The following is a 13756-nucleotide window of genomic DNA, read 5'->3' as shown; positions in this document are numbered from 1 at the left end:
TCTCAAATTGTATTATAAAGTCACAATTATCAAACAATCTGGTAATGGCTAAGAAAAAGAAAGGTGGATCAGTAGAATAAAATAGATAGAAATTGCACTATTGTAAATGAGTATAAGTAATCTATTATATGATAAAAACCAAAATCCAAGCTTTTGAAACAAAAACTAATTTTTTGACAAATCTCCTGGGAAAACTGGAAAGCAGTATAGCACAAATTATGTGTAGACCAACATCTCAAACCATGTACTAAAATAAGGTCAAAATGGATAAATGATTTACACATTAAGAATAAAATAATAAAAATAATATAATAATAATAGAGAGTAGAATTATTTATCTGTCAGATTTATGGGCAAAGGAAGAATTTAGGACCAAAGAACATTTAGAGAGTAAAAAAATGTAAAATAAATCATTTTTATTATATAAAATTTTTAAAAAATGTTTTTCAACAAACAAAACTAATGCAACCAACATTACAAGGGAAGCAGACAATTGGGAAATAATTTTTGGAACAAGTATCTCTGATAAAGACCACATTTCCCAATTATATAGAGAACTGAGTTAAGGTTATACCAATACAAGTCATTCCCCAAATGATAAAATGTTCAAAGGATATGAACAGGAAATTTTTAGACAAAGAAATCAAAGCTATTTTCAATTGAATGAAAAAATTGTCTAGATTATGATCAGACAATTTGAATTGAAACAACTCTGAGATATCGTCTCACAACTAGCAAAGTGGTTAAATATAACTAAAAAAGGAAAATATTGGATGTTGGATGGGATGTGGGAAAGTTGGGATTGTAATCCACTGTTGGTGGGGTTGTAAAAAGATCCAACCATTCTGGAGAGTAATTTGGAACTATGTCCAAAGGGCTATAGAACTGTGCATAACCTTTGACCCAGCAGTATCACTGCTAGATTTATATCCTAAAGACATCTCCGAAAAGAGAAAAAGACCTATTTGTAGAAAATATATTTATAGCAGCTTTTTCTGTGGTGGCTAGGAATGGGAAATCAAAGGAATTCCTGTCAATTGGGTGATGGCTAAATAAGCTGTGGTATATAACAGTGATGAAATATTATTGTGCTATAAGAAATGACAACAGAATGATTTCAGAAAGGCCTGGAAAGACTTGTATGAACTGATGTATAGTGAAGTGACCAGAACTAAGAGAATGTTGTGCAGGGAGAGAGCAATATTATTGGATGAACTGTGAATGACAACTATTCTCAGCAATACAATGATCTAAGACAAACTCAAAGGACTAATGATGAAACATACTATTCACTTCCAAAGAAAGAACTGATGTTGATTGAACATAGAATGAAGCATACTATTTTTAACTTTATTTTTTTCTTTTACTCACATTTTCTTGTACTAAGTGGCTACAATCACAATGTTTTATATAGTTGCACATGTATAACACATATTTGATTGCTTATCCCTTTATGGAGGGAAGGAAAGAGGGATGAAAATTGCAATTCAAAACTATAAATAAAAATGTTTATTATTTTAAAATATATTTTTCTTACTTCACCAAGGAGGAAGAGTCAAGATGGTGGAGAGGAGCAAGGAAATTATGTAAGCTTTCTGGAGTTTTCCTCAGAAACAAGATTAAATCAAGCCTCTAAATGCATTCTGGAACTATTGAACGTATAAAAAGACAAAAAGAAACTACCTTCTACCTTGAAATAATTTAGAAAGACTTTAGGAAAAGTCTGTCTCACCTTGCTGAAAATAACCACAAGCTTCCCAGCAGATCATCTTACACTATTGCTGTTATGTTGTACACAGTACATTTCACTCTGCTTCAGTTCACATAGGTCTTCCCAGGCTTTTCTGTAGCATCCTGTTCATCATAATTTTTATATAATACCTTAAACTTGACAAAGAATTTTCTTCACAATAGCCCAGCAAAATAGGTACCATACATTTTGCCATTATAGTCAATCATCATAACTGTTTTCCTCCATCCTATTCCCCTCCTATGATATTTACTCTGTTTTATTTCTTCTTTTACCCTATTCCTCCTCAAAAGTGTTTTTCTTCTGACTGCCCCCTCCATTGCTCTGCCCTCCCTTCTTTCACACTTCTCTCCTTATCCTCTTCCCATCCTACTTTCCTGCAGGGTTAAATAGATTACTCCTCCCAATTGGGTGTAAATGCTATTCCCTCTTTGAGCCCACTCTGATAAGATTAAAGTCTTTGAGGTAATTTTGTGTTCTAAATTTTTCTTCCTACCTCCCTTCTCAACTCTCCCTATGAAATCAAGCAATTCAATATGTCATACTTGGGGAAGCTAGATGGCACAATGGATAAAGCATCAGCTCTGGATTCAGGAGGACCTGAGTTCAAATCTGGCCTCAGACACTTGACACTTAATAGCTGTGTGACCCTGGGCAAGTAACTTAACCCTCATTGCCCTCCCCCCCCAAAAAAAAAAGAAAGAAAAAGAAAACAAAAAGAAAGTTTCTAAAAAAAATTTAAAAATAAGGGGCAGCTAGGTGGCACAGTGGATAAAGCACAGGCCCTGGATTCAGGAGGACCTGAGTTCAAATTTGACCTCAGACACTTGACATTAGCTATGTGACCCTGAGCAAGGCACTTAACCCTCATTGCCTTGCCAAAAATAAAATAAAATAAAATATATCATACTTGTGCAGTTATGCAGAACATCTTCACTTCCTCAAAAGTGTTTTGCTTTTTACTGCTCTGTCCCCCAATTTGCCCTTCCCTCCTTCCCCTCTTCTCCCCCTCCCATTTCTCTCCCCTCCCACTTTCCCTCAGGGCAAAATATATTACTATACCCACTTGAGTATGTATGTTATTCCCTCTTTGAGCCACTTCTGATGATAGTAATGTTCACTAACTCCCCCACTCATTCCCCCTCTTCCACTCCCTTCCATTAGCTTTTTTCTTGTTTCCTTCATGTGAATGAACTCCCCCCAGTCCACCTCTCACTTTCCCCCTCCCCCAGTGTATTTCTCCTACACCTTAACCCTATTTTAAAGATGTCATCATGGGTTAGCTGGGTGGCACAGTGGACAAAGCACCAGCCCTGGATGCAGGAGCCCCAGAGCCCAAATCTGGCTCCAGACACCAGACAGTCCACCGTCTTTGCCTCACAAAGAAAAAAACATAAGTGCTTTTCAGATATCATCCCTTCATATTCAGTTCAGACCATTTTACTCTGGGAATTCCTTACTGAGAAAGTTCTTATGAGTTCCAAGTATTATCTTCCCATGTAGGAATGAAAACACTTTAATCTTTTAAAATCCCTCATGAATTCTTTTTCATGTTTATCTTTTTTGTTTCTCCAGGGCCTTATATTCGAAAGTCAAATTTCCTATTCAGTTAAGGTCTTTTCATCACAAATGCCTGAAAGTTCCCTTTTTCATTGCAGTCCCATTTTTTCCTCTGAAAGATTATATTAAGTCTTGCTGGGGACATGATTCTTGGCTGTAGTCCCGATTCCTTTGCCCTCTGGAATATCATATTCCATGCCTTCTGGTCCTTAATGTAGATGCTGCTAGATCTTGTTTTGTCTTATTATAGCTCCATAGTATTTAAATTCCTCTTTTCCTAGCTGCTTGCAATATTTTCTCATTGACCTGGGAGCTTTCGAATTTGACTATAACATTCCTGGAGGTTTTCCTTTTGGGGTCTCTTCCAGGAGGTGAATGGTGGATTCTTTCAATTTCTATCTTACCTTCTGCTTCTAGGATATCAGGGCAATTTCCCCTTACAATCTCTTGGAAGATTTTTTCTAAACTCTTATTTTGGTCATAGTTTTCAGGTAATGCAATAATTTTCAAATTATCTCTCCTGGATCTATTTTCCAGGTCAGCTAATTTTCCAAGGAGATATCTCATATCGCCCTCTATTTTTTTTTTTTTTGTATTAATTTAGATTTGATTTACTGTGTCTTGGTTTCTCATAAAGTCACTAGCTTCCATTTGTTCAGTCCTGGTTCTTAGGCAATAGTTTTCATCAGGCAGCTTTTTTATCTCCTTTTCCATTTGGCTTTTCAAGATGTTGACTTTTTTTTTTTGCATAGCTCTCCTGCACTGCTCTCATTTCTCTTTCCACTCTTTCCTCTGGCTCTCCAATTCTTTCTTCTGTCTATCCTACTTTCTCTGCAAAGTCCCTTTGAGAAAAATTCATATTTTTCTTGGAAGCTTTGGATGTAGTGGCCCTGAGGTTGTTATCATCTTCTGAGGGTGCACCCAATCTTCCTTTTTGCTAAAAAAACTTTCTATTGTTCTCAACTTTCTTTGCTTGCTCATCTTGCCATTTTTACTTGACTTTTTACTCCCTCTTACAATGGGTCCCTATTTCCAGGCTACACTGTCCCAAGCTTAGAGGGTCCCAGGTGTTTTGGTTTGAGGGAGGGCAGGTTTTTCTCTCACCTGGCCTGCTCTCTGGTCTAAACTTAACCTCAAGCCAACTTGCTAGTTAACCAGATAGCAGAGTGCTGAGGTGGTTCTTAGCTTTGAAAAGCCTTTGCCCTTCCCCCACCTGGGCCTCCCACCACTCAAGATTTCTTCCTGGTTCCCTGCTGGGGTGGGATAGCTGAATTCTTCCTCAGGTCCCACAGACTCCCTTATATTTTACACACACACACACACACACACACACACACACACACACACACACACACACACACACACATACACACGAGCCAGCCATTCAGCCCTCTCACCTGATGGGAAGCTAAGCTCCAGAAGACACTGGTGCTGCAACTGATTCAGAGGCTGGGGGGTAAGTTTTTCTGGCACAGTGTGTTTGGGGTCTGTCTCAGCATGGTTGTGGTTTTGGACTCTGCTCACAGCCCAGTACAGCCCCCTTTAATCAGGAAAATAATCTCAAAATGCTTTTTGTGGGTTTTGCCATTTCAGGACTTGTTTTATTGCTGTTTTGGGGGGTAATTGTGTCAGGAGTTCTATGCATTTAATGACTTTCTTCCACCATCTTGGCTCCATCCCCCTCCTCATTACTTCTTATAACACCATATTATTCCATTGCATTCACAAAGCACAACTTGTTCAGCCATTTTGCAATTGAAAGGCATCCCCTCTATTTCCAGTTTTTTACCACCAGAAAAAGAGCTGCTGTAAACATTTTTGTATATGTAGATCCTTTTTCATTTTTTATGATCTCTTTGGGATACAGATATGGTAATGATATTGATGTATCAAAGGATATGCAAAGTTGTATAGACCTTTGGACATAGTTTCAAATTGCTCTGCAGAATGGTTGTATCAGTTCACAACTTCACCAACCAAGCATTAGTGTCCTAATTTTCCCACATCTTCTCTAATACTTATCATTTTCCTTTTCTGTCATAATAACCAATCTGATAGCTGTGACGTGGTACCTCAGAGTTGTTTGAATTTTCATTTCTCTAATCAATAGTGACTTAGAGAAAAAAAAGGAGTTCCTGAGTAGAGCCAAGATGATGGAGGATAAATTTTCTGTTCAGTTATGTCTTTTCATCAGGAAAGTTTGAAAATCCCCTATTTTTTTGAATGTCACTCTTTTCCCGATGTAGTTAATTCTTGGTTATAATCCAAGCTACTTTGCCTTCCATAATATCATATTCCAAGTTTTTTAGTCCTTTAATGTAGAAGTTGTTAAGTCCTATATAATTCTGATTGTGGTTACCTGATATTTGATCTATTTCTTCCTAGTTTATTGCAGTATTGATTTTCCCTTGAGGTATTTTAAATTTTCTTCATTTTTTGATTCTTTTGATTTTGTTTGATCTTTTCTTGATGTCTCATAGAGTCATTAGCTTCCACTTGCCCAATACTAATTTTTTTTTCTTTTTTTTTCTTTTTATGAGATATTTTATTTTTTCCGTTACATGTAAAGATAGTTCTCAACTTTTGTTTATACATGCTTTACAATTTCAGATTTTTCTCCCTCCCTCCCCTCCCTCGCCCCTCCCCTAGACAGCAGGTAATCTGATATAGGTTATATCTATATATATCTATATACATATACATATAGATATATATATATACACACACATATATATACACATAATAACATTAATCCTAATTCTGCATTAATCCTGTTACAAGAGAAAGAATCAGAGCAGTGATGCAAAACCTCAAAATAGAAAAAAAAAAAACAACAGCACCCAAAACAAAAGAAATAATATGGTTCAATCAGCATCTATACTCCACAGTTCTTTCTTTCTTTTTTTTTTTTCTTGGATTTGGAGATCCTCTTCTATCATGAGTTCCCTGGATCTCTTCTGTACCAGTGGATTGGTGAGAAGAATATAGTCCATCACAGTAGGTCAACACTCAATGTTGATGATACTGTGTACAATGTTCTTCTGGTTCTGCTCATCTCACTCATCATCAGCTCACGTAAGACCCTCCAGATTTCTCTGAACTCCTCCTGCTCATCATTTCTTACAGCACAATAGTATTCCATTGTATTCATATACCACAACTTGTCCAGCCATTCCCCAATTGATGGGCATCCCCTCAATTTCCAATTCCTTGCTACCACATAAAGAGCAGCTATAAATATTTTTGTACATGTGGGTCCCTTTCCCCCTTCCATGATTTCTTTGGGCAAAAGACCTAAAAGTGGGATTGCTGGGTCAAAGGGTATGCACAGCTTTATCGCCCTTTGGGCATAACTCCAAATTGCTCTCCAGAATGGTTGGATCAGCTCACAGCTCCACCAACAATGCATTAGTGTTCCAATTTTCCCACAGCCTCTCCAACATTTATTATCTTCATTTTTTGTCATTTTAGCCAATCTGATAGGTGTCAGGTGGTACCTCAGAGTTGTTTTAATTTGCATCTCTCTAATCATTAGAGATTTAGAGCATTTTTTCATATGGGAATAGATAGCTTTGGTTTCTTCATCAGAAAACTGCCTGTTCATATCCTTTGAACATTTCTCAATTGGGGAAAGACTTGGATTCTTATAAATTTGATTTAATTCCCTATATATTTTAGAGATGAGGCCTTTATCAGAAGCACTGGCCTCAAAAATTGTTTCCCAGCTTTCAGCCTCCTTTCCAATTTTGGATGCATTGCTTCTGTTTGTACAAAAATTTTTTAATTTAATATAATCAAAATCATCCACTTTGCATTTTATAATATACTCTATCTCATGTTTGGTCAAAAACTGTTCTCCTTTCCAAAGATCTGATAGGTAGACTATTCCTTTCTCTCCTAATTTACCTATGGTATCACCTCTTATGTCTAAATCATGTATCCATTTTTAGCTTATTTTAGTATAAGGTGTAAGATGTTGGTCTAAGCCTAATTTCTGCCATACTATCTTCCAGTTTTCCCAGCAGTTTTTGTCAAATACTGAGTTCCTATCCCAGAAGCTGGAGTCTTTGGGTTTATCAAACACTACATTCCTAGTGTCATTTACTACTGCATTTCCTGAGCCTAGCCTATTCCATTGATCTACCACTCTATTTCTTAGCCAGTACCAGATAGTTTTGATGACTGCCGCTTTATAGTAAAGCTCCAGGTTTGGTACCGCTAACCCACCTTCCTGTGAATTTTTTTTCATTATTTCCCTGGATATTCTTGATTTTTTGTTTTTCCAGATGAATTTTGTTATTATTTTTTTCTAGCTGTATAAAATAATTTTTAGGTAGCCTGATTGGTATGGCACTGAATAAGTAAATTAATTTAGGCAGTATTGTCATTTTTACTATATTAGCTCTGCCTATCCATGAGCAATTGATATCTTTCCAATTATTTAGATCTGATTTGATTTGTGTGAAGAGTGTTTGGTAGTTGTGTTCATAGAGTTCCTGGGTTTGTCTTGGCAAGTAGACTCCCAAGTATTTTATATTACCTACCGTTACTTTAAATGGAATTTCTCTTTCTATCTCTTGCTGCTGGACTTTGTTGGTCATGTATAGAAATGCTGATGATTTATGTGGATTTATTTTATATCCTGTTACTTTGCTAAAGTTGTTAATTGTTTCAAGTAATTTTTGACTTGATTCTCGAGGATTCCTTAAGTATACCATCATATCATCTGCAAAGAGTGATAGTTTTGTTTCCTCCTTGCCTATTCTAATTCCTTTAATTCCTTTCTCTTCTCTGATTGCTAAAGCTAACATTTCTAGGACAATATTAAATAATAGGGGTGATAATGGACATCCCTGTTTCACCCCTGATCTTATTGGGAAGGCCTCTAATTTATCTCCATTGCATATAATACATGCTGATGGCTTTAGGTAGATACTGTTTATTATTCTAAGGAAAGCTCCCCCTATTCCTAAACTCTCTAGTGTTTTTATTAGGAATGGGTGCTGTACTTTGTCAAAAGCTTTCTCTGCATCTACTGAGATAATCATATGACTTTGTTTGGTTTTCTTATTGATGTGGTTGATTATGTTAATAGTTTTCCTAATGTTGAACCAGCGCTGCATTCCTGGTATAAATCCCACCTGGTCATAGTGTATTATCCTGGTGATCACTTGCAGTAATCTCCTTGCTAATATCTTATTTAAGATTTTAGCATCAATATTCATTAGGGAAATTGGTCTATAATTTTCTTTCTCTGTTTTTGCTTTGCCTGGTTTTGGTATCACCACCATATTTGTGTCATAAAATGAATTTGGTAGAACTCCTTCTTCACCTATTTTTCCAAATAATTTGTATAATATTGGAATAAATTGTTCTTTAAATGTTTGGTAAAATTCACCCGTAAACCCATCTGGCCCTGGGGATTTTTTCTTAGGGAGTTCAGTAATGGCTTGTTCAATTTCTTTTTCTAATATGGGTTTATTTAAGGATTTTATTTCCTCTTCAGTTAACCTGGGCAGTTTGTATTTTTGTAAATATTCATCCATTTCATTTAGACTGTCAAATTTATTGGCATACAGTTGGGCAAAATATTTCCTAATTATTGCTTTAATTTCCACTTCATTGGTGGTAACATCACCCTTTTCATTTTTGATACTGGTAATTTGGTTTTCTTCTTTCTTTTTTTTAATCAAATTGACAAATATTTTATCTATTTTATTGGTTTTTTCATAAAACCAGCTCTTAGTTTTATTGATTAATTCTATAGATTTTTTGCTTTCAATCTTATTAATTTCTCCTTTAATTTTCAGGATCTCTAATTTAGTGTCTAATTGGGGATTTCTAATTTGTTCTTTTTCTAGCTTTTTAAGTTGCATGCCCAATTCATTAATCTCCTCTTTCTCTTTCTTATTCATGTAAGCATTTAGAGCTATAAATTTTCCCCTAAGCACTGCTTTGGCTGCATCCCATAGATTTTGGTATGTTGTCTCATTATTGTCATTCTCTTGGATAAAGTTATTGATTGTTTCTATGATTTCTTGTTTGGCCCATTCATTCTTTAGAATGAAATTATTTAGTTTCCAATTGATTTTCATTCTACTTTTCCCTGGCTCTTTCTTACATATAATTTTTATTGCATCATGATCTGAGAAGGATGCATTTACTATTTCTGCCTTTCTACATTTGACTATGATGTTTTTTGTGCCCTAATACATGGTCAATTTTTGAAAATGTGCCATGTACTGCTGAGAAAAAGGTATATTCCTTTCTATCCCCATTCAATTTTCTCCAGACATCTATCATGTCTAACTTTTCTAGTAATCTATTCACCTCTTTCACTTCTTTCTTATTTATTTTTTGGCTAGATTTATCTAATTCTGAGAGGGGGAGATTCAGATCCCCCACTAGTATAGTATTACTATCTATTTCCTCTTGTAACTTATTTAACTTCTCCTCTAAGAACTTGGATGCTATACCACTTGGCGCATACATATTCAATATTGATATTACTTCATTATCTATAGTACCTTTAAGTAAGATGTAATTTCCTTCCTTATCTCTTTTAATGAGATCTATTTTTGCCTGCACTTTGTCTGAGATAAGGATTGCTACCCCTGCCTTTTTTACTTTAGCTGAGGCATAGTATATTCTGCTCCAGCCTTTTACCTTTACTCTGTGTGTATCTCTCTGCTTCAAATGTGTTTCTTGTAAACAGCATATTGTAGGGTTCTGGTTTTTAATCCACTCTGCAATTCGCTTCCGTTTTATAGCAGAGTTCATCCCATTCACATTCACAGTTATTATTACTGACTGTCTATTCCTCTCCATTCTGTTTACCCCCTTTGTACTTTTCCCCCCTTCTTTCACCCTATTCCTCCTCACCGACATTTTACTTCTTACCCCTGCCTCCCCCGATCTGCCCTCCCTTTTTATCACCCCCCTCTCTTTTCTTTACCCTTTTCTCCCTTGCTTTTGTCCTCCCTTCTATCAGTCCCCCCTTTCCCTTCCCCTTTTGTTTCCCTAAAGAATGAGTTAAGTTTCTTTATCCCAATGAACGTATATGTTATTCCCTCTTTGAGTCAAATCTAATGAGAATAGGGTTGAAACCATGTTCCCCCCTCCTTTCTTTCCCTCTATTATAATAGGTTTTTTTCCACCTCTTCATATGATATAATTCATCCCATTCCACCTCCCCTTTCCTCTTCTCCCCATAGACTCCCTTTTTATCCCCTTAATTCTTTTGTATCATCACATCAAAGACAATTTATATTTATACCCTCTATATAAAGTCCTTCTCTCTGCCCAAATACATTTACAGTTCTTAAGAGTTATGAGTATTATCTTCCTGTGTAGGGATATAAACAGTTTAACCTAATAGGGTAATTTTTCCCCCCCTCTGTTTACCTTTTTAAACTTCTCTTGAGTCTTGTATGTTGAGATCAAATTTTCTATTCAGTTCTGGTCTTTTCACCAGGAAAGATTGAAAGTCCCGAATGTCATTAAATGTCCATCTTTTCCCCTGAAAGAAAATGCACATTTTTGCTGGGTAATAGATTGTCGGCTGCAATCCAAGCTCCTTTGCCTTCCGGAATATCATATTCCAAGCCTTGTGGTCCTTTAATGTTGAAGCTGCCAGGTCCTGAGCAATCCTGACTGTGGTTCCATGATATTTAAATTGCTTCTTTCTGGCTGCTTGGAGTATTTTCTCCTTCACCTGATAATTCTGGAATTTGGCTACAATATTCCTTGGAGTTTTCCTTTTGGGGTCTCTTTCAGGAGGTGATCGATGGATTCTTTCAATGATGATTTTATCCTCTGATTCTATGATATCAGGGCAGTTCTCCTTAATAATTTCCTGGAATATGGTATCTAGATTCTTTTTCTGGTCATGGCTTTCAGGCAGTCCAATAATTCTCAAATTGTCTCTCCTCGATCTGTTTTCCAGATCAGTTGTCTTTCCAATGAGTATTTCACATTTTCTTCTATTTTTTCATTTTTTTTATTCTGCTTGACCGATTCTTGGTGTCTCATGGATTCCTTATCTTCTAACTGTCCCACTTTAATTTTTAAGGCATTGTTTTCTTCAGTGAGATTATGCACCTTTTTTTCCATTTGGCTAAGTGAATTTTTTAAGGTATTGTTTTCTTCAGTGAGATTATGCAGCTTTTTTTCCATTTGGCCAAATGAATTTTTTAAGGCTTTGTTTTCTTCAGCTTCCTTTTCCAAGCTGCTGATTCTTTTTTCATAGTTTTTTTGTTTTGCTTTCTTTTCTCTCCCCATTTTTTCTTCTACCTCTTGCAATTGATTTTTAAAATCCTTTTTGAGCTCTTCCAGGAAGGCTTTTTGTTCTTGCGACCAATTCACCTTCCCTTGTGAGGCTTCAGATATAGACAATTTGAGGCTATTGTCCTCATCTGAGTTTGTGTTGGCTTCTTCCCTATTGATACAGAAGCTCTCAATGGAGAGGGCTCTTTTTTGCTTCTTACTCATTATTGCAGCTTATTTATTTATTCTTTAAGTTGAGGTCTGCTCTGGGGGCACCAGGGTCCCTGTTTTGGGCTTCTTGTGCAGGTGTATAGGTGCTGTGTGACCGGGCTTTTGCTCTGAGGTCTTTATGGTGTGTGGAGATGCCCCGCCCTGCACTTCCTGTATGATTGTGCTCGGCCAGCCATGCGCCAGACCCCGGTGTCTGATCCCGCCGTTCGTGGCCCTCTCGGCCGGTGCAGGTAAGTTTTTCCACTGTCCTTCTTGGCCACCAGATTTTTGAACCAGGTTCCGGGAGCCTCAGTTGTTCGGCTGTGGCCCGCAGCTCCTGCTGACTTGCCCCGACCCCCTCGGCGCTGGGTTGCTGCCCTGCGCTGGGCCTCCCTTTTGCCCGAGTCAGACCGACCTTTTCCTGAAGTCTTCTAAATTATCTCTGGTTGGAGGACTGTGTCTCTCTGTCTCTTTGCAGGTTCTGTAGTTTCAGAATCCGTCCAGAGGCTTGATTTAATGTTCGTTTTGAGGGAACAGAAGGAGAGCTCAGGCAGCTTGGTGCTTCCTCTCCGCCATCTTGGCTCCGCCCCCCCCAATACTAATTTTTAAGTTTTTTTTTTTCAGTAGGTTTTGAATCTTCTTTTTCATTTGGCCAACTCTACATTTTATTCAGTTGTTTTCTTCAGTGGAATTTTTTTTTTAATTTGGCCAAATGGATTTTTAAAGTAATTGCTTTCTTCAGTCAATTTTGTTATTACTATCATTACCACTTCTGTTGCTATTACTTCCACCACTACTACTACTTTCTTCATTCATTCATTCATTCTTTTATTTATTTATTCATTTATGAATTATTTTATTTATTACTGAGGCCTGGAAAAGAGCTTATTTTAAAAATGCCAAGGTCCCCCACTACATCTGGGGCCATCTTCAGTCATTCTTGTATATATCTTGCCTCTGGACCCAGAAAGCTCTTTAGGAGACAATAAGACTGGTAACTTTTCATAGCCCTCCCTCATTTCAATCCAATTCATTGCAAATCATGACATCAACTCCCAACATTATGACCCTATTTGAGAGTTAAACAAAAATAACCACTACTACTACTATCATCCTCCTCCTCCTATAACTACTACTACTACTACTACTACTACTACTACTACTACTACTACTACTACTACTACTACTGCTACAGATCCAGAAAGAGCTAACTAGGTAGCTAAAATTTATATACGTTTTTAAGGTTTGTAAAGTGTTTACAAATATTATCTTATTTAATTTTCATAAGTTCCTTTATTTGGCCCAAGACTGAAAATAAAACAGCAAAGAGCCTATGGAGAAGGGAAAGGGGTTCATCCTCAAAGTGAACATGAAGTCTGATAAAAAGGCTTGAAGCCAATCACTATTCCATCTAAGAGTCCAGATAATTAAAATATATATATATATATATATGTATAATTGAAATGAGAACTCTGGAGGAAAAACTTGGAAGGAAATTAAATCAATTAGATCAGAAGACTGAAATTCTTGCTTAGTAAGCCCCACCTAATTCGAATAGAGAGTAACTGAAATCAATTATTCCAAGTGGCAATAAAAATAGAACTAATCACTAAAATGATGGAAATAGCTACATATGTATAAATATATATTATATATAAATATATATGACATATAAATATGTATGACATATATATATACATATATACACACACATACAGAAATATAGATTTCTTTCTATGTACATAACTGAACAAGAAACTTTGATAGCAAAATTTAAGATAATATAAAAATGGCCAGATTTGTTAAATCCAGTATATAAATTTAAAATAGATAGAAACAAACAAACAAACAAAAAACTGTCACCAACTCAGGGAAACCAGAAATTGAAAGCACCTAGTAATAGAATAACTAAAATCCAGAATGTCAGAGTCAAATAATAATAACAAATTATTTTAAATTATTATGATATTA

This window comes from Dromiciops gliroides, chromosome 3 (genome assembly GCF_019393635.1).
Source record: "Dromiciops gliroides isolate mDroGli1 chromosome 3, mDroGli1.pri, whole genome shotgun sequence".
Classification (NCBI taxonomy): Eukaryota; Metazoa; Chordata; class Mammalia; order Microbiotheria; family Microbiotheriidae; genus Dromiciops; species Dromiciops gliroides.
This window is presented reverse-complemented; position numbering follows the sequence as displayed.